An 18,821-nucleotide genomic window follows, 5' to 3' on the forward strand; every position below is an offset into this window, starting at 1 on the left:
GACCTTATCGAAAGCCTTCTGAAAGTCCAAATACACCACATCCACTGGTTCTCCCTTATCTATTTTAGCAGTTACATCCTCAAAAAATTCCAGTAGATTAGTCAAGCACGATTTACCTTTTGTAAATCCATGTTGACTTTGTCCGATCCTGTCACTGCTTTCCAAGTGCTCTGCTATTACATCTTTTATAATGGACTCGAGCATTTTCCCCACTACCGATGTCAGGCTTACTGGTCTGTAATTCCCCGTTTTCTCTCTACCACCTTGTTTGAATAGTGGGGGAACATTAGCTACCCTCCAATCCATGGGTACTGTTCCAAATTCCATCAAATGTTGGAAGGTGATCAGCAATGCATCTACTATTTCTAGGGCCACTTCCTTAAGTACCCTAGGATGTAGATTATCAGGCCCTGGGGATTTATCTGCCTTCAATCCTGTCAATTTCCCTAACACCATTTCCCTACAAATACTGATTTATTTCAGTTCCTCCCTTTCATCAGACCCTATGTTCTCTGACATCTCTGGGAGGTTATTTGTGTTCTCCTTTGTGAAGACAGAACCAAAATATGTATTTAATTGGTCAGCCATTTCTTTGTTCCCCATTATAAATTCCCCTGATTCTGACTGCAAGGGACCTATGCTTGACTTCACCAATCTTTTTCTCTTCACATATCTATAGAAGCTTTTACAGTCAATTTTTATGTTCCCTGCAAGCTTACTCGCATACTCTATTTTCCCCCTCTTAATTATTCCCTTTGTCCTCCTTTGCTGAATCCTAATCTGCTCCCAATGCTCAGGTTTACTGTTTTTTCTGGCGAATTTATATGTCCTCTCCTTGGATCTTATGCTATCACTAATTTCCCTTGTTAGCCACGGTTGAGTTACCTTTTTTGTTTTATTTTTATGCCAAACTGGGATGAACAAATTCTGTAGTTCATCCATGCGGTCTTTGAATGTTTGCCATTGCCTATCCACCGTCAACCCTTTGAGTGACATTCTCCAATCAATCCTACCCAGCTCGTGCCTCAAACCATCATAGTGTCCTTTATTTAAATTCAGGACCCTAGTCTCTGAGTCAACTACTTCATTCTCCGTCTTAATGAAGAATTCGATCATATTGTGATCGCTCCGACCCAAGGGGCCTCGTACAACATTACATTACACTTGTAAGGCTCACAAAATTACACAATTTCCCCAAAGTAAGAAAGAACTGTTTGAAGGACATATTGGGCCAAATGGATTTAAAAATCAAAACCCCAGGAAGATTTGGCTGGTTTAAAAGGCATGTTCAGACCTGCGAAAAGCTGTGACAAAGTGGAGGTGGGATGGGCCCCCGAAACAGACAGTTTGAGTATTGGGCCATCTGGGAATGTCCTGGGCCACCTCAGCCTTTACATAAAGAAAATAAAACCTGTTCCCGCTGAAACTCGCAGAGCCCCAAAGTATATATGAATAAAACAGTACATGCCCACAGCAAAACAAAAGAGAACATGGCCCAGCAGGAAACAACAATCAAACAGCAGTTCAAAACCAATCAGAGAGATTTCCAAAACGTTTTACATTTTTAAACTGGTTTCAAGGCAATCCCGAAACCAGTTAAAGGCCAATTAAGAATAGATGGACCATCCCCGAAGCTCGTTAAAGTTAGATGGCCATCCCCGAAGCTCGTTAAAGTTAGATGGGCCATCCCCGAAGCTCGTTAAAGTTTTAAAGCATATTAAAAATAACGAGCCCGCCAAAACTTAACAAAGGAACCAGAGATTTGGCGGTCAGATAAGCCAGGCCTCAAACCAGTATAATTGAGGCCTGCTTGTCCAGTGAATCAGTTCAGTGCAGTCGGCTCAGTTGGTTCCAGTAAGATCAGAGAAGAAGTTCAGTTCAGTTCAGTCATCCAACAGTAAGATCATCATCAGAGCACGAGTTCAGTACAGGAGAGAAAGTCGGAGAATCGGAGACTTGAAGGAAGAAGAAGGAAAAGAAAGTCACGGCAACCAAAGGCTTCAAGAAACCAACAACTACCAATATTACCACCAACCAGGTAATACTGGGCCACCGCGACCAACAAGAAACCAACTACCGAAAATTCGACAAATCAAAACTTGTTTCCACTCTACAGGCTAGTCTGACTTACCCCTGGGTAAGATTTTGACACAAAAGACCCTAAAACTTTACCTAGCCAAAGAAAATTGGGTACTCACCCGATACATCCAAACTACGCAGCTAACCGCATCAGCGGACAAACCCAAACTGAAGACCCAACACAGGTGCAGTCTTCTACCACGTCCGGGGTATGGCAGGCCCAACCGCCACAACTAAGGAGAACCCCGAAATTGTGAGCCTCTACAATCTGTCAAGAAAGTCGTTTGGTGAGCATTTCCTGGTCCTCTGGAATTCAACCTAGTTAGGATAGTGGGGTTGGGAGGGTAAGGGATTTTGTCTATTGTAATTCTCCCTCACATATTCTGAGTGTTCCCCACCCTTTTAGAGTATACATTTTATTGTATTGTATATTTTCCTGTCTAAAAATAAAGATCTCAATTCTTTTGACCAACCCAGGTGTCTGTTGCAAGTTCATTACAACCCCCAAATAAGTCCAAAGTCTAGAACCAAAAAGAGTGGGAGCAATTTGAACCGCTCAGGGAGTCAGAGGTGAAGCTGACCACACACACCACCCCTTATGTGGTAAACCACTGTTATACCTGTCTGTGCCTGTATGTGTATTCCACTAGGTACAGGTCTGGACATACCTCGGCTGACTCCTCCCACTGTTCCAGGTATATAAGTGACTACCTCCCAGTCCCTTAGTATTCTGGACGGGTCGACCACTCGAGACAAGACCTTCATTCTTTAGTTAATAAAAGCCTGATTGTTACTCGCTCAACCTCAGTCTTTTGAGTGATTGATGGCGCATCAATTTTATTAACTAAATTTTTTATAATGGAGAAGATCCTCACACCAGCATGCCTGGACCTGGACAGTCGGGAAGCGGACGCTTCCACCAAGTTTGCTCACTGGCTCACGTGCTTCGAGACATTCCTGACTGCCTCCACTGCGGTCGAAACGGATGCGGACAAACTGTCTGTCCTGTTCTCCAAGGTGAACCACCGAGTGTACTCAGTCATCCGGGACGCGACCTCGTACACAGCCGCCCTCCAGCTCCTCAAGACCCAGTACATGCGCCCTGTGAACGAAGTATGAAGTATACGCTAGGCACCTTCTGGGGAGTCGCAAGCAACAACCTGGGGAATCGACTGAGGAATACCTCCAAGCACTGTCCGTGCTTGGCCGGGCCTGTGGGTGTAAGGCGGTAACGCCCACTAAGTACACGGAGGAACTGATCCGGGATGCCTTCGTAGCGGGCCACAGGTCCAACTACACCCGACAGCGACTGCTGGAGCAGGGTGACCTCACCCTCGACAAAGCCTCCGACATCGCACTAACGCTGGACGCAGCCTTCCGGGGCATGGATGCCTACTCCTCTGCACCGTGGACGCCGCGGGGAACGACAACCTGGGACACGGTAGGACAGCCCCATAGCACCGTGCCACCCCAGCCACAGCCCAACAACGGCCCAACTACCGCAGCAGTGTCCCAAAGCCAGACAGCAGTATCCCAAGGCCAGAAATGCTACTTCTGTGGCCAGGCCAAACACCCCAGAGCGCGCTGCCCGGCGAAGAATGCGACCTGCTCGGGCTGCGGGAAAAAGGGACACTGCGCCAGCGTCTGCAAGGCCAAAGCCACCCCGAACGCCAGCAGCGCCGCGTGTGGGCCGTGCGAGCCGCCATCTTGGGCCCCCAACAGCGCCGCGTGTGGGCCGTGCGGGCCGCCATCTTGGGCCTCCCCAGCCATGTGCGAACCACCGCAGCAGCAGCCATCTTGGACGACTCCAGCCACATGGGAATCATGGACGCCGCCATCTTGGACACCAGCCGGGACGCAGCAGACCGCCAACCACCCCCCATCTGATACTCGCAGCGACACACCGACCCCTACGCTGGCCTCTGTGACGCTGGACCAAACGAGACCGCACCAGCTAGCTCGGTCCAAAATGGACGTTAAGGTAAACGGCCATGCAATAAACTGCCTTTTTGACTCCGGGAGCACAGAGAGCTTCATCCACCCCGACACGGTGTGGCGTTGCTCTCTCCCAGTCCTGCCTGCGCACCAGCGGATTTCTATGGCCTCCGAGTCCCAGTCAGCGGACATTGGCGGCTACTGCGTGGTGACACTAGTAGTAGACGGGACTGTGTTCAATAATTTTAAACTCCTGGTCCTGCCCGACCTCTGCGCTGCCGTTCTACTGGGGTTGGATTTCCAGTGCAACCTCAAAAGCGTTACGATGGCGTACGGTGGCCCCCTCCCCCCACTCACAGTCCGCAGCCAGCAGCCTCCAAATTGCCCGCCGCGCACCAGATGCAACCTCTCCACACTCAGAGTCCCACCCCCCCCACTGTTTGCTAACCTCACCCCCGACTGTAAGCCCATCGCCACAAAGAGCAGGCGATACAGTGCCGGGGACAGGGTTTTCATCAAAACCGAAGTGGAACGGCTCCTGAAGGAGGGGATTATTGAGGGCAGCTCCAGCCCCTGGCGAGCCCAGGTTGTGGTCGTTAAGACCGGTGAGAAACAACGCCTGGTCATCGACTACAGCCAAACAATAAACCGCTACACCTGCTGGACGCCTACCCACTCCCCCGCATAGCTGACATGGTCAACCAGATCGCGCAGTACCGCGTCTTTTCGACCATTGACCTGAAATCAGCGTACCACCAGCTCCCCATCAGCCCTGAAGACCGCCAGTATACTGCTTTTGAGGCAAACGGCCGCCTCTATCACTTCCTTAGGGTTCCCTTCGGCATTACCAACGGGGTCTCCGTCTTCCAAAGGGAGATGGACCGGATGGTCGATCAAAACGAGCTGCAGGCCACTTTCCCTTACCTAGATAATGTGACCATCTGCGGCCATGACTTGCAGGACCATGACGCAAACCTCGAGAAATTCCTCCGCTCCGCCCAACTCCTGAACCTGACATATAACAAGGAGAAGTGCATATTCCGCACAGACCGCCTCGCCATCCTTGGCTGTGTTGTGGAACACGGGGTCATCGGTCCCGACCCGGACCGGATGCGTCCCCTTATGGAACTCCCACTGCCCCACTGCCTAAAAGCTCTGAAGAGGTGCCTAGGGTTTTTTTCCTACTACGCTCAGTGGGTCCCCTACTATGCAGACAAAGCCCGTCCGCTGATCAAGTCCACCTCTTTTCCCGTGACGGCAGAGGCCCGCTTAGCCTTCCACCGTATCAAGGAAGACATTGCCAAAGCCACCATGCACGCAGTGGATGAATCCATCCCCTTCCAGGTGGAAAGCGATGCGTCCGACTTCGCTCTGGCCGCCACCCTTAATCAGGCGGGGAGACCTGTGGCATTCTTCTCACGAACCCTCCAGGGCCCGGAGACCAGACACTCCGCGGTCGAGAAGGAGGCCCAGGCTATCGTGGAGGCTGTGCGTCATTGGAGGCACTACCTGGCCGGAAAACGATTTACCCTGCTCACTGACCAGCGTTCAGTTGCTTTTATGTTCAACAACAAGCAGAGGGGCAAAATCAAAAATGACAAGATCTTGAGGTGGAGAATCGAACTTTCCACCTACAATTACGAGATCTTGTACCGGCCTGGGAAGCTCAATGAACCCCCAGATGCCCTATCGCGTGGCACCTGCGCCAGCGCGCAGATCGATAGGCTGAGGGCCCTCCACAATGACCTCTGCCACCCGGGGGTCACCAGGTTCTTCCACTTCATCAAGGCCCGCAACCTGCCTTACTCCATCGAGGAGGCCAGGACAATGACCAAGAACTGCCAAGTCTGCGCTGAGTGCAAACCGCACTTTTATAGACCAGACAGAGCCCACCTGATAAAAGCCACTCGCCCTTTCGAACGCCTGAGCGTCGATTTCAAAGGGCCTCCCCCCTCCTCCGACCGCAATGTGTACTTCCTCAACATCATTGACGAGTACTCCCGGTTCACGTTCGCTATCCCCTGCCCGGACATGACCAGTGCCACGGTCATTAAATCTCTGAACAGCCTCTTCACCCTGTTCGGTTTCCCCAGCTATATCCATAGCGACCGGGGCTCATCGTTTATGAGCGACGAACTCCGCCAGTACCTGCTCGCTAGGGGTATAGCCACAAGCAGGACCACCAGTTACAACCCCCGGGGGAACGGACAGGTGGAAAGAGAGAATGCAACAGTTTGGAAGGCCGCCCTACTAGCCTTAAAGTCTAGGGGCCTTCCGACCTCCCGCTGGCAGGAGGTGCTCCCCGATGCGCTCCACTCGATTCGGTCACTGCTCTGCACTGCCACCAATGCCACCCCTCACGAGAAAATGTTTGTCTTCCCAAGGAAGTCCACATCGGGGACATCGTTACCGCCATGGCTGATGTCCCCAGGGCCGGTACTACTGAGAAGACACGTGAGGGCCAATAAAATGGACCCCCTGGTCGAGAGGGTCGACCTCCTCCACGCCAACCCCCAGTACGCTTACATTGCGTACCCGGACGGGCGGGAGGACACAGTCTCCATACGAGACCTCGCACCCTCGGGGACCGCTGTAACCCACTACGACACAGTCTCCATACGAGACCTCGCACCCTCGGGGACCGCTGTAACCCACTACCCATTACCACGCCCCCCCCACGACCCGATATCCAACCCCAGCAGCCGGCTCGCCTTGGACCGTCACCCACGAGGACTACACTCCAGGGCCCCAGCCTACACGGGACGCGACGCCGGAAGCTCCACCACCCCTGCCGTCGCCACGTCGATCACAGCGGCAGACAAGACCTCCGGAGAGACTCCAATACACGAACTTTTAAATACACTTCACCCTGCCGGACTCATTTTTAAACAAGGGGTGAATGTGGTAAACCACTGTTATACCTGTCTGTGCCTGTATGTGTATTCCACTAGGTACAGGTCTGGACATGCCTCGGCTGACTCCTCCCACTGTTCCAGGTATATAAGTGACTACCTCCCAGTCCCTTAGTATTCTGGACGGGTCGACCACTCGAGACAAGACCTTCATTCTTTAGTTAATAAAAGCCTGATTGTTACTCGCTCAACCTCAGTCTTTTGAGTAATTGATGGCACATCACCTTACAACTCACAGATATCTCCAAAAAAAATCTTTCTCTAACTATCCATTGTTCTCTTTTTGCAGGATTTTGAGCATTAGCCAGAAAATTAAGTCTTCAGTCCAGATTTTATGATGCATTGGCGGAGAAGATTTGGTAAGTGTTACATTTGTGGATCTTTTCTACCCTTCTAGATTATTTCAGTTCTCCTATCTTGATTCACTGTCATGGGCAAGTCCCAACTCCTCTGGGACTGCTTGGGGTTGAGGAGAATAGGGAACTTACAATATGGTCCAGAGAATAGGGAACTTACAATATGATATACTACATAATATCAGTATTGGCAGAGATGTCACTGTGGAATTAGCTGAGGAACTGACCAGAGGGACAATGCTGCCCAAGAGCCACTAGCAACAGAGCAGCCAGTGTAGGGACAGAGCTGTGTCATATCATTGCGGATTTCTTCCATTGACTCCTGAACATACCCATAGATGCTAACCCAGAAAACTAATGAAAGCAGACCAACAGCTTCAATAAAGCTGAAACATCGCTGAAAAGTAACTCAAAAAAGTGCTTTAGGGCATGAGCCTTGTAACTTAAGCTATAGGTATGTCAAAATTTCCTTCATTTAGAGGCAACAAACCACAGGGCAGATTTTCCCAACTCACCCCCTACCCAAACACTAGACAGAACACCTGTCTAGCTCTAGGATCACTAGGATTTCTGGCCCCAGGCCGTTTACACGGCTTGGGGCATCTCCAGCACAGGCCTGTCTCCACGGGGCAAGTTCTAGCACTAGCAGAAGGGGCAGGAAAATGAGGTGCTGCTGCAGACCTTGGTACAGCTTCATCCTCTTGTTTTGCACACCTGTTTCTCTTTCTCTGTCTTTCATTCCCCCCCTGCTCTGTCTCAATGTCCACCATATCCATTGATCTCTTCAATGTATAAAGTCTGAATCACCAGGTCTCAGGTTTCCAGTAACAGGATCAAACATTGCGACATTGCCGTGTTCTGACATAGTAGGCTTCAGATAACAATATTAGTTAGACATTTCTTAAGTGAACAGGCAGCCTACTATCTGCCCCTTCAAATAGTCTGGAATGAGTTTATTCACCAACAATTCACAATGCACAATCAGAAAATGAGCAAACCAAAATAAATAAGTGTGAAAATAAAGAAATTCCACTTAGCACTAGATTGGATAGCTGGTCACCGCACAGGTTGAATTCAATTGGAATGATAGTGTAAATCCAAACTGGTAGAAATTCCCGACTAGTAGAGGGAAAGGGAGAAAACAGGACAATAAAGGTTTCTTTTTAAAAAGTAATAAACTTGGAGGCAGAAGGCTTGAGATAAACACTGCATTGGACCATATAGGTGAGAACTTCTTCAAATGAAAGAAATATTAAAATAAACAGGTTCAAATGTACTCAGGGATCCAATCAGATCTTACTACCTCAGGCCACAATTAATTATATAGTTCTAAGCTGTCACTCATGCCCTAACACCCCAACAGGAAGCTGATTGCATACACTAGCATTTTGATGCCAAATAACTTGTCGGCTGTCTAATAATAAAATTGTTGTGAGGAGGGTACTTTGAATGGAAAGGATGGGAGTATGAAATCCTGGTAGGATGGTCTCCATGGTAACACTTGGGAGTGTTATAAACTGTCTTGGCCTGAAAAAAGGAGGAAATGCAAGAATGATAATGGACGATGTGTTAACTTTCTCCAGCACAAAACAACATTATGAATAAGGGCACAGCAAAAGCGATGGAAAATAAATTCAGTTTGTGTGTTTATCTCTACGGAGTATATTAAAAAGAAAGCAGTCCTTCAACAGTCTGACACACTCTACATTTAATAATTCTCAAGTATCATGTTGACAGAAAGTCTTTTCACACATGTCCAGCTTGAATTCATTCCAAAATTCCATTATGGATTTTTTTAAGTAACTTGGGTTTTGTGTGAGTGTTATGGGGTATATGGGGTAAATTTTGGTCTGGGCCCTTTTTCAGGCCCAGACCAAAATGCACCTTAAAACCTAACTCTTTGACCAAGCTTTTAGTCACCTATCCTAATATTTCCTTATGTTGCTAGATGTCAAATTTTTTTGATAGTGCTCCCGTGAAGCGCCTTGGGATGTTTTACTAAGTTAAAGGTGTTATATAAATGCAAGTTGTTGTTGTTGTTGCACGTAAGTTCTGTAACCTATTAATAAAGACGCTAACTATTCTCAAATCCCACACTGAGTAGAATTGCTGTGTATAACATAGGGTGCCATAAGTAACTGGATATCTTCCATGCTGTGTGATCACTCAAGGCATCCAAAGTGCATTTTTAGCATGCCAAATGTCTTGTCTATTATACATCCAGTCAACAATTAAAATTCTGTTTGGCAAGATTCTGTAGACTCAGAATTGCAATCGTCATTGATCCTGGTTTTAGACTATTACCTGGAAAATGTACAATCAAAAGCAAATTATATCAAAAATTGTACCAAACAAAACAGTGTAATAAAGGGAAAAGATCACATACTCAACAATCTCCCAAGCCTTTTGAAGATTTTTGAGAGTATTGCTGGAAATTGAATGAGGCGTAGCAGAATCCAGGATAATTAGGTAACACTGACATGATCTTTCAAGCATCACAAATCATTTGCATGTTCGTAGAATGAAACACTTCGTGATTGTGGGGGGAAAAAATGTGAGGGTGGCTGGAATTCAACACGTGTGCCATCTACTAAACCCAGGATGCTGGCAATAGCAGCAATGTTATAAAACTCTTGCATTATTAGTCCATATTTTGGGTTTCAGAGAAATAGATGTGTCGCAATATTCTGTTGAATACAGGAAATTGTCTGGTGATTGAGTCAATACCCCAGCAGCTTCCCAACGCAGCTAATTTTGTGCCAGTCATGCTCATGCTTATTGGTATGACGAAGGTAAGGCTGTGGAGTGGTCCCTAAATTTATACCAGCACAAATAGCATTTGAATCATTTATGCCAAAGGAACAATTAGACTGCTGTATTTCACAGATTACTCCATTTAAAGGCAAGTTGCTACTCTATCCATATATGCCAACTTGTGAATCAATTATTAACGGTGGAAAGATGACGTTCTCTTAACAGCCAAGTTTTTTTTTGTTGAAAAATCTGGCTTACTCATAAGAGGAATCAACTTCATAGATTTTGGTCAAACCTATTTAATAGTTGAAGCTGTTTTTTTTAAATAAGAAAATAACCATATTAAATAATATAGTCAATTCCTCATAGAAACAAATAACATTTTAACAATTTTTAAAATTAAAAAGTTTATTGTCATCTGAACCAGCTCTGATGTTGGTTTTGCACTGCTAGGGGCAATAATGATTCAAAAACTGGCACACTGGAAGGGGATTTCCTTTGGACAGTGTGGCCTAGAAATTCAGTATAGCCACTTTTGGGGCGGTAAAGTCGGGCGGGCGCTAAAGTTTACGCCCGCCGGAAAGTGGAGGCCACTTCGCCGATATTCAGTAGCTTTGGCCAAGGAGTTTGCTCGAGTGCTAAAACTGGCGTTGCACCCCTATCTTTAGGCGCTAAGCCGGCGGTGCAGACTGATACCGCCGAGGCCGGGCGCAGCGCAGGTGCGGTCATGTTTTGATTGACAGCAGACACCCTGGCGCCGGCCAGCTCTTAAAGGGGGAAGGGTCGACTTGGTCTGCTGCCACGCCCTGGATACTGCAGCCCTCCAGCTAGGCCTAAACACTGCTGCTGGAGAGAAATAGCGCCAGCAACGATGCAGAGGGCCCGTGAGCGAGCACAGCGCTTCTCTGCCCATGATTTGAAGGTGCTGCTTAGGGGTTTGGAGAAGAGAAGAGGTATCTTGTGCCCGGACAGTGGCAAGAAGGCTCCCAAGAGGCTGTACAGGAGAGCCTGGAGGGAAATCGCCCAGAGGGTCACAGCCAACAGCGATGTCCCCAGGACTGGTGACCAATGCCGGAAAAAGTTTAACGACCTCACTCGGTTGGTCAGGGTGAGTACCCTTTCCATTGTCCTCCTCACCCTTGCATGTGCACCTCACATTATGGGCAAAGGGACCTCAAAGGCCTAATGGCCAGCCCTCCTCCAGCAGCTATAGCACTGGCATGAACATCAATAGCACTTTCTGCACTTTACACACTGGCCAAGCTATTCGACCATGGGAGGCAGTGCACACAACAACAGGGCACCACACTGGCCAAGCTATTCGACCATGGGAGGCAGTGCACACAACAACAGGGCACCACACTGGCCAAGCTATTCCACCATGGGAGGCAGTGCACACAACAACAGGGCACCACACTGGCCAAGCTATTCCACTATGGGAGGCAGTGCACACAACAACAGGGCACCACACTGTACTTAGAGGCCGTCCTTTCTCTTGCAGGCCAAGCTGGCCCAGAATCTGAAGAGTCGGACTGTCACCGGGGGAGGCCGTGCCCAGTTCCAGGAGCTCAGTGACCTGGAGGAGCGCGTGGGTCGACTCATGGGTGCCCGGGTGATTGGCCCCGTTGCAATTGGAGATGCTGACCCTGTGCTGGGCCCCAATGGTAAGGACATGAGCGTTTGGACCTCTCTCGTTCCCCTTGCGCTTCAGATCTACATCCTTTGCCACTGTCCGACCAATGCGCATAATGCCACCACTCATGCCTCCCTCGCTGACGCCCTGTCCTCACTCTAAAGCTACTCTTGTGCCTTCCTGCTTTCAGCTGGCGAGGAGGAGGTCCCTGAAGCTGCGAGTGTCAGTCCCTCGGAAGAGGAGGACGAGGAGGAGCAAGAGGAAGGCGGCACATCGGGGGAACCCTTATCCGCGCCAGGGGATGGCAATGGAGGGGACACGTCTTGCCTGGAGGAGAGCCAGGGGGAAGTGTTGCAGGGGGGTGTAGCTCCTGTGCCCAGTGGCGTCCAGCCACGCGGGAAGGGTCGGGCAGCACGGCTGCCTTCTCCCCAGAGGGGGGAAGTGTTGCAGGGGAGTGTAGCTCCTGTGCCCAGTGGCATCCTGCCACGCGGGAAGGGTCGGCCAGCTCGGCGGCCTTCTCCCCAGAGGGGGGAAGTGTTGCAGGGGAGTGCAGTTGCTGGGCCCAGTGGCGTCCAGCCACGCGGGAAGGGTCGGGCAGCTCGGCGGCCTTCTCCCCAGAGGGAGAGTCCGGCTTCCAGTCCGGAGACAGTCCTCGCCCAGGAGGTGCGCCTCCTTGATCAAATGTCCGCGGACTCGGATCGTCGGCACACCGAGTTCATGGGGGTTGTGGGACGGTTGCCTGTGGCCATTGAGTCCCTGACTCATAGTGTGGCCGATTTCGGGGCCTCACAGGCCAGGGGTTTAGAAGAACTCGCGGCAGCACAGGCCAGGGGTCACGAACAATTCGGGGCAGCACAGGCCAGGGGTCACGAAGAATTCAGGGCATCACAGGACGCGAGTCGGGCCGATTTCAGGGCAGCACAGGCAGCGAGTGCAGAGTTGATGAGTGGTGCCGTGCAGTCACTGGCTGGTCTGATGCGGGCACAGACCAGGGCAGTACGGGCACTCACTGCTGCCACACTCGCTTTGTCACGCACGCATCGCCAGGGCACCCGCCGCGCTGCTGCAGCACAGCGGTCTGGGCTTCACCAGATTGCTGCGCTTGCTGCAGTGCCAGCCCGGCTGACTGCCAGTGTCTCTGGCGACCAGCGAGCGCCTGGCATCAGCCAGCTTGCCCCCATTGCTGCAGCCGCCACTGCCACTCCCCCAGCAAAGCTGCGACGAGCTGCTGGAGAGACTGATGCTGCCCAGCCACAGCTGCAGCAGTCAGCAGCCGGCCCCTCCAGGGCCGGAGCTCGTCTAGGCCGACCCCCAAGGGCATCTGCCGTCACGCATTGTGCCCCTCAGGAGCCTTCCCCCAGCCTTGCAACACCCACAGGGCCCAGGTTGAGGCGGAGCAGCAGGTCGGCCAGGGGCCGGAAAAGCCTGGACAAGGACTCGCCCTCTCGGCACACAAAGTAGAGTGTGTTGCCAAATGTTTTTTTATATGGGGGTGTTTGTGTTCTATATGGGGGGGGTTTATTTTGGTAAGGCCGAAGATGAAGGCAAATGTTTTTTTATATGGGGGTGTTTGTGTTCTGTATGGGGGGGTTTGTCTTGGTAAGGCCGAGGATGAAGGCCATTTGGATGGACAAGTTTTGTTATTCCTCCCCAGGTTGTGGGAGTGAGATATGTTTTTGACTGTTTTTTGGGGGTCTTGTCTGTTTTTGGGTTTCATGTGGGAAGGGCCCTGAGTTTGTTAAATAAAGCTTTTTATTTATTCAGCTTGTCCATGTGTGATGATTCAAGTGGTTGTTGTGTTAACCGGCTGAGGGCTTGTGGAGCGGCTGCATTCAGGTGCGTTCATTGCCACAAGCCATTCCCTGACAGGGGGCCTAGAAGTGTCATTCAATAAGCCGCCGACGGACGGCCCTTGGACCTTGTGGCTCCCTCCTGGGCTGGTACTCCTCCTCCTCCTCCTCCTCCTCATGGTCCTCCTGCTCGTTCTCCTGAGGTGGTGGTCCAACGTGAGGTGGCAGTGCCTGAGTCCTGCGGATAGCCAGGTTGTGCAGCATGCAGCAAACGACGACGAACTGGGAGACTCTATCCGGCGAATACTGTAGAGATCCGCCGGAACGATCCAGGCAGCGGAACCGTTGCTTGAGGACGCCAATTGTTTGCTCTATGATGTTCCTTGTGGCTTGATGGCTTTTGTTGTATGCCTCCTCAGCAGGGGTCCTGGGCGCGCGGAGCGGGGTCATGAGCCATGTACACAAAGGATAGCCTTTGTCCCCGATAAGCCATCCTCTTGGGGGAGGCTGTGCCTGGAACATGTCAGCCACAGTAGTCTGGCGCAGGATAAATGCATCGTGGCTGCTTCCTGGAAAGCGGGCATTGACAGCTAGGATGCGCTGCCTGTGGTCACACACCAGCTGTACATTGAGGAAATGGTAGCCCTTCCGGTTGCGGTAATCCTCGGCATTGTCGATAGGTGCCCGCATAGCCACATGCGTGCAGTCAATGGCGCCCTGCACCATGGGGAAGTCGGCGATCCTCGCAAATCCGACTGCACGCTGCTCCTGCCTCTCTGGGGTCATGGGGAAGGAGATGAATTGGTGTCCCCTTGCGAAAAGGGCATCGGTGACCTGCCGGATGCAGCGATGCACGGCGAACTGGGAGATGTTCGCTATGTCCCCAGCAGCGGCTTGGAAGGAGCCGCTTGCATAAAAGTTCAGAGCCACCGTGACCTTCACTTCCACTGACAGAGACGTCCTGCACATCAGCTGTGGACGCAGATCTCTGTGAAGCAGCTGGCAGATCTCTGCAACCACCTCCCTTCTAAAGCGCAGCCTCTTAACACAATGCGCGGCAGTCATGGTGAGATAGGACACCTGCTGGCGGTATTCCCTGAGTGGGTAAGGCCTACGTTGCCGACGCCTGATGGCCCCTCTGCGTCTAGGCATGGCTGCCCCTCTCACACAGCGTCTGCGAGCCCTTCGCACATAATGCTGGAACTGAGGGTTGGAACCCCATGCAGCCCCCATAATATACTTGCAAACAGTGAAATCACAATGAGACAAATTTGCAAGCTCTGGCCAGAAGCCAAAAATACCTCTCCTATGTTGGCCCAATTCAGTAAGGTCTCTTCCTTGGTCTCTGTCCAGAAATCCGTAGCACTAAAGTCATTGCAGCAAAATGGCTGCCCTTTATAGTTCAGTCTAAGTGCCCTTTAATTAGCGCTCCCCGAGGCCCGCAGGGCCTCTGCTGCGTTCCACTTCACAGTTCTTAACAGCGCCACGTCCACATTGGGCGGGCGCCACTGAAGTTCCGGTTTGGGGCGCACAAACGGCGTTGCACGACGAAATGACGTCATAAGCTGCGCGCGCAGCTGAGCGCGCGCAAACACTTTGCGCCGGCACTAAATGTCAACTGAAGTTGGGCGTAGGCGCAGATCGGTCTGCGCCCGGGCGCTAAGTGCCTAGCGCTCGAAATCTACCCCTCTTATGGCGCTAACGGCTGGCGAACGCAACTGAATTTCTAGGCCTGTGTGTTGGAAACATTGTTAATGTAACAAGAAGATTTCCTCTGACTGCTGTTTCTAGTATTCTTTTAGAATGTTTTTACGATTTTGCTAGATATAACTAGAAGCATCTTTCCCTTATGTTTACGATACGTTAACACAGACCGACTAGAGGAAATCATCCCCCCTAATGACAGGAGTATAGCAATGTAGAATTTTTTAATGAATTTTGACTTGTTGCTAGGAGATGACAACCTTAAGAAAGGCAATTATAACTAGTTTCAGAGAAATTCTTCATCTTTTAGATTGCGAGATTTTTTAAAGGATCTAACCACTTTGATTCCTTTCAGATAAGGAAGGATAATTAGTATTAAATACAATAAATTTGTGACAGTAACACTGCAATATATCAAACAGTGATCAGACCTGAAGCATTCCAAATTTACATTTTGACCTTTGGAAGCCACTGAAAAATGGATCATTGCTATGGAATGAGGCATTGATGCCCGCAAGTCTCTACAATCACAGACTTTTTCAGCTTCAACTCAAATTAACTAAGTCTATCTGTTCACCAGCTTTCTCTTTGTTACAAATTTCGGTTTTGCCCTCGATAGTCTCTCAGGTTAAGTCACCAGTCTGCCCATTACATAGAATGACAGAGAATTTACAGTACAGAAACTGGCCATTTGACCCAACTGGTCTATGTCGGTGTTTATGCTCCACACGACCTCTTCCCACCCTACCTTATCTAACCCTATCAGCATATCTTCTATTCATTTTACCCTCATGTACTTATCAAGCTTCCCCTTAAATTCTTCTTCTTCTTCTTCTTCTTAGGCAGTTCCTCGGAACCGAGGATGACTTGCTTCCACATTAAAAATAAGTTCTCAGGTGATTGATGAGTCCAATGCAGGACCTACAGTCTCTGTCACAGGTGGGGCAGACGGTGGTTGAAGGGGCGGGTGGGTGGGGTGCTTGGGTTGACGTGCGCTCCTTGCGCTGCTTGCGCTTGGCTTCTGCTTGCTCCCGGCGAAGAGACTCGAGTTATTCGGTGCCTTCCCGAATGCTTCTCCTCCACTTTGTGTGGTCTTGGGCCAGGGATTCCCAGGTGGGGATGTTGCACTTTTTCAAGGCGGCTTTGAGGGTGTCCTTGAAGCGTTTCCTCTGCCCACCTGGGGCTCTCTTGCTGTGTCGGAGCTCTGAGTAGAGTGCTTGTTTTGGGAGTCTCGTATCGCGCATGCAGACGATGTGACCCGTCCATCGGGACGTGGTCAAAGCTTCGATGCTGGGGATGTTGGCCTGAGCGAGAACACTGACGTTGGTGCGCCTATCCTGCCAATGGATTTGCAGGATCTTGCGGAGGCAACGTTGGTGGTACCTCTCCAGTCCTTTGAGGTGCCTGCTGTACATGGTCCATGTCTCTGGTTCCCTTAAGTGTATCTATGCTAGTAAGTAGATCTCACACTCTCTATGAACTGGAGAATATCTTTAGTACCCAATATCTAGTTAAACGATCGTATGACCAGGGCCATAACAATAATACTTCAGGTGTGGTGCCAGAGGACTGGAGGACTGCTAATGTGGTACCCTTGTTTAAAAAGGGAGAAAAGGATAGACCGAGTAATTATAGGCCAGTCAGCCTAACCTCAGTGGTGGGAAAATTATTGGAAATAATTCTGAAGGACAGGATAAATCTTCATTTAGAAAGACACAGATTAATCAAGGATAGTCAGCACGGATTTGTTAAGGGAAGGTCGTGTCTGACAAACTTGATTGAATTTTTTGAGGAGGTAACAAGAAGAGTAGATGAGGGTGGTGTGTTTGATGTAGTGTATATGGACTTTAGCTAGGCTTTTGATAAAGTTCCACATGGCAGACATGTCACGAAGTTAAAAGCCCATGGGATCCAGGGCAAAGTGTCAAGTTGGATTCAAAACTGGCTCGGAGACAGGAAGCAGAGGGTAATGGTTGATGGGTGTTTTTGTGACTGGAAGGCTGTTTCCAGTGGCTCAGTATTAGGTCCCTTTTTTTTGTTCTATATATCAACGATCTTGACTTGAATATAGGGGGTATGATTAAGAAGTTTGCAGATGATACTAAAATTGGCTGTGTGGTTGATACTGAAGAAGGAAGCTGTAGACTGCAGGAAGATATCAATAAATTGGTCAGGTGGGTAAACAGTGGCAAATGGAATTCAATCTGGAGAAGTGTGAGGTAATGCATTTGGGGAGGGCTAACAAGGAAAGGGAATACACATTAAATGGTAGGACACTGAGTAGTGTAGAGGAACAAAAGGACTTTGAAGTGCATGTTCACAGATCCCTGAAGGTAGCAGGCCAGGTAGATAAGGTGGTTAAGAAGGCACATGGAATGCTTGCCTTTATTAGCTGTGGCATAGAATACAAGAGCAGGGGAGTTATGCTTCAACTGTTAGGCCTCAGCTAGAGTACTGCGTGCAGTTCTGGTCACCACATTACAGGAAAGATGTGATTGCGCTAGAGAGGGTACAGAGGAGATTTACAAGGATGTTGTCAGGAGTAGAGAATCTTAGCTATGAGGAAAGACTGGATAGGCTGGGTCTGTTTACCTTGGAACAGAGAAGGCTGACGGGAGACCTTATTGAGGTGTATAAAATTATGAGGGGCATTGATAAACTGTATAGAAAGGCCCTATTTCCCTTAGCAGAGGGGTCAAAAACCAGGGGACACAGATTTAAAGTAATTGGTGGAAGGTTTAGAGGGGATTTGAGGGGAAATTTCTTCACCCAGAGGGTTGTGGGGGTCTAGAACTCACTGCCTGAAAGGTTGGTAGAGGCAGGAACCCTAACCACATTAAAAAAGTACTTGGATGTGCACTTGGGATACTCTAACCTGCAGGGCTACGGACCTAGAGCTGGGAAGTGGGTTTAGGCTGGATAGCTCTTTGTTGGCCGGCGCGGACACGATGGGCCGAAATGGCTTCCTTCCGTGCTGTAATTTTCTATGATTCTATGCATACCCCTAATTTGTGTGCTGGAAGCTGTGATCTCTCACGTACTGCCATGTGTATTCTCCAATCTCTTGGAAGGCAGACTGATGACACTCTAGTGAGACAAGGCCGACTGTGAACCAACAAACCGCTCAAAAATCAGGTCAGGTAGGTCTTAGGCGGAAAGTTGTCGGGACTTTTTTTTTGCAAATTTCTGTTTGCCTCCTGCCCTGTTTTTCAGCATAAAGGGGGCGATAAGCATATGAAAATTGATCCCAAAATAACGTTCATTTAGCAAGGTCTGAAAGGACCCATTGGTAGGTTGTCCAGTCTGTCTGTAATGAAAGGAAAGTTTAAAAAATAAAATATAATAAAAGTCAGAGAGAATGATGAAAAGCAGAGACCCAGGGGACAGTACAAAGGGAAGAGGGAGACTTTTTATTATCACTATACAGGAAGAGAAAAAGAGGCCAAACAGAACTTCACTGTGGACTAACATCAATCCAACGTTTTGCTATATGTATTTGCATAATAAATATTACTGAAGACCATCAAAGTAGACCAGTCTAATCTTCACTGGCTGTATAGTATATGCAATTTTAAACCAATATATTTTTTACAGAAAGTGTATTACATCTAATTAGTTGCACTATAATTGGGAAAAAGGAGAGGATAAGCATACATTA

This window comes from Somniosus microcephalus, chromosome 15 (assembly GCF_052327205.1).
Source record: "Somniosus microcephalus isolate GS21.2 chromosome 15, FLI_Smic_1.0, whole genome shotgun sequence".
In the NCBI taxonomy this organism is placed as follows: Eukaryota; Metazoa; Chordata; class Chondrichthyes; order Squaliformes; family Somniosidae; genus Somniosus; species Somniosus microcephalus.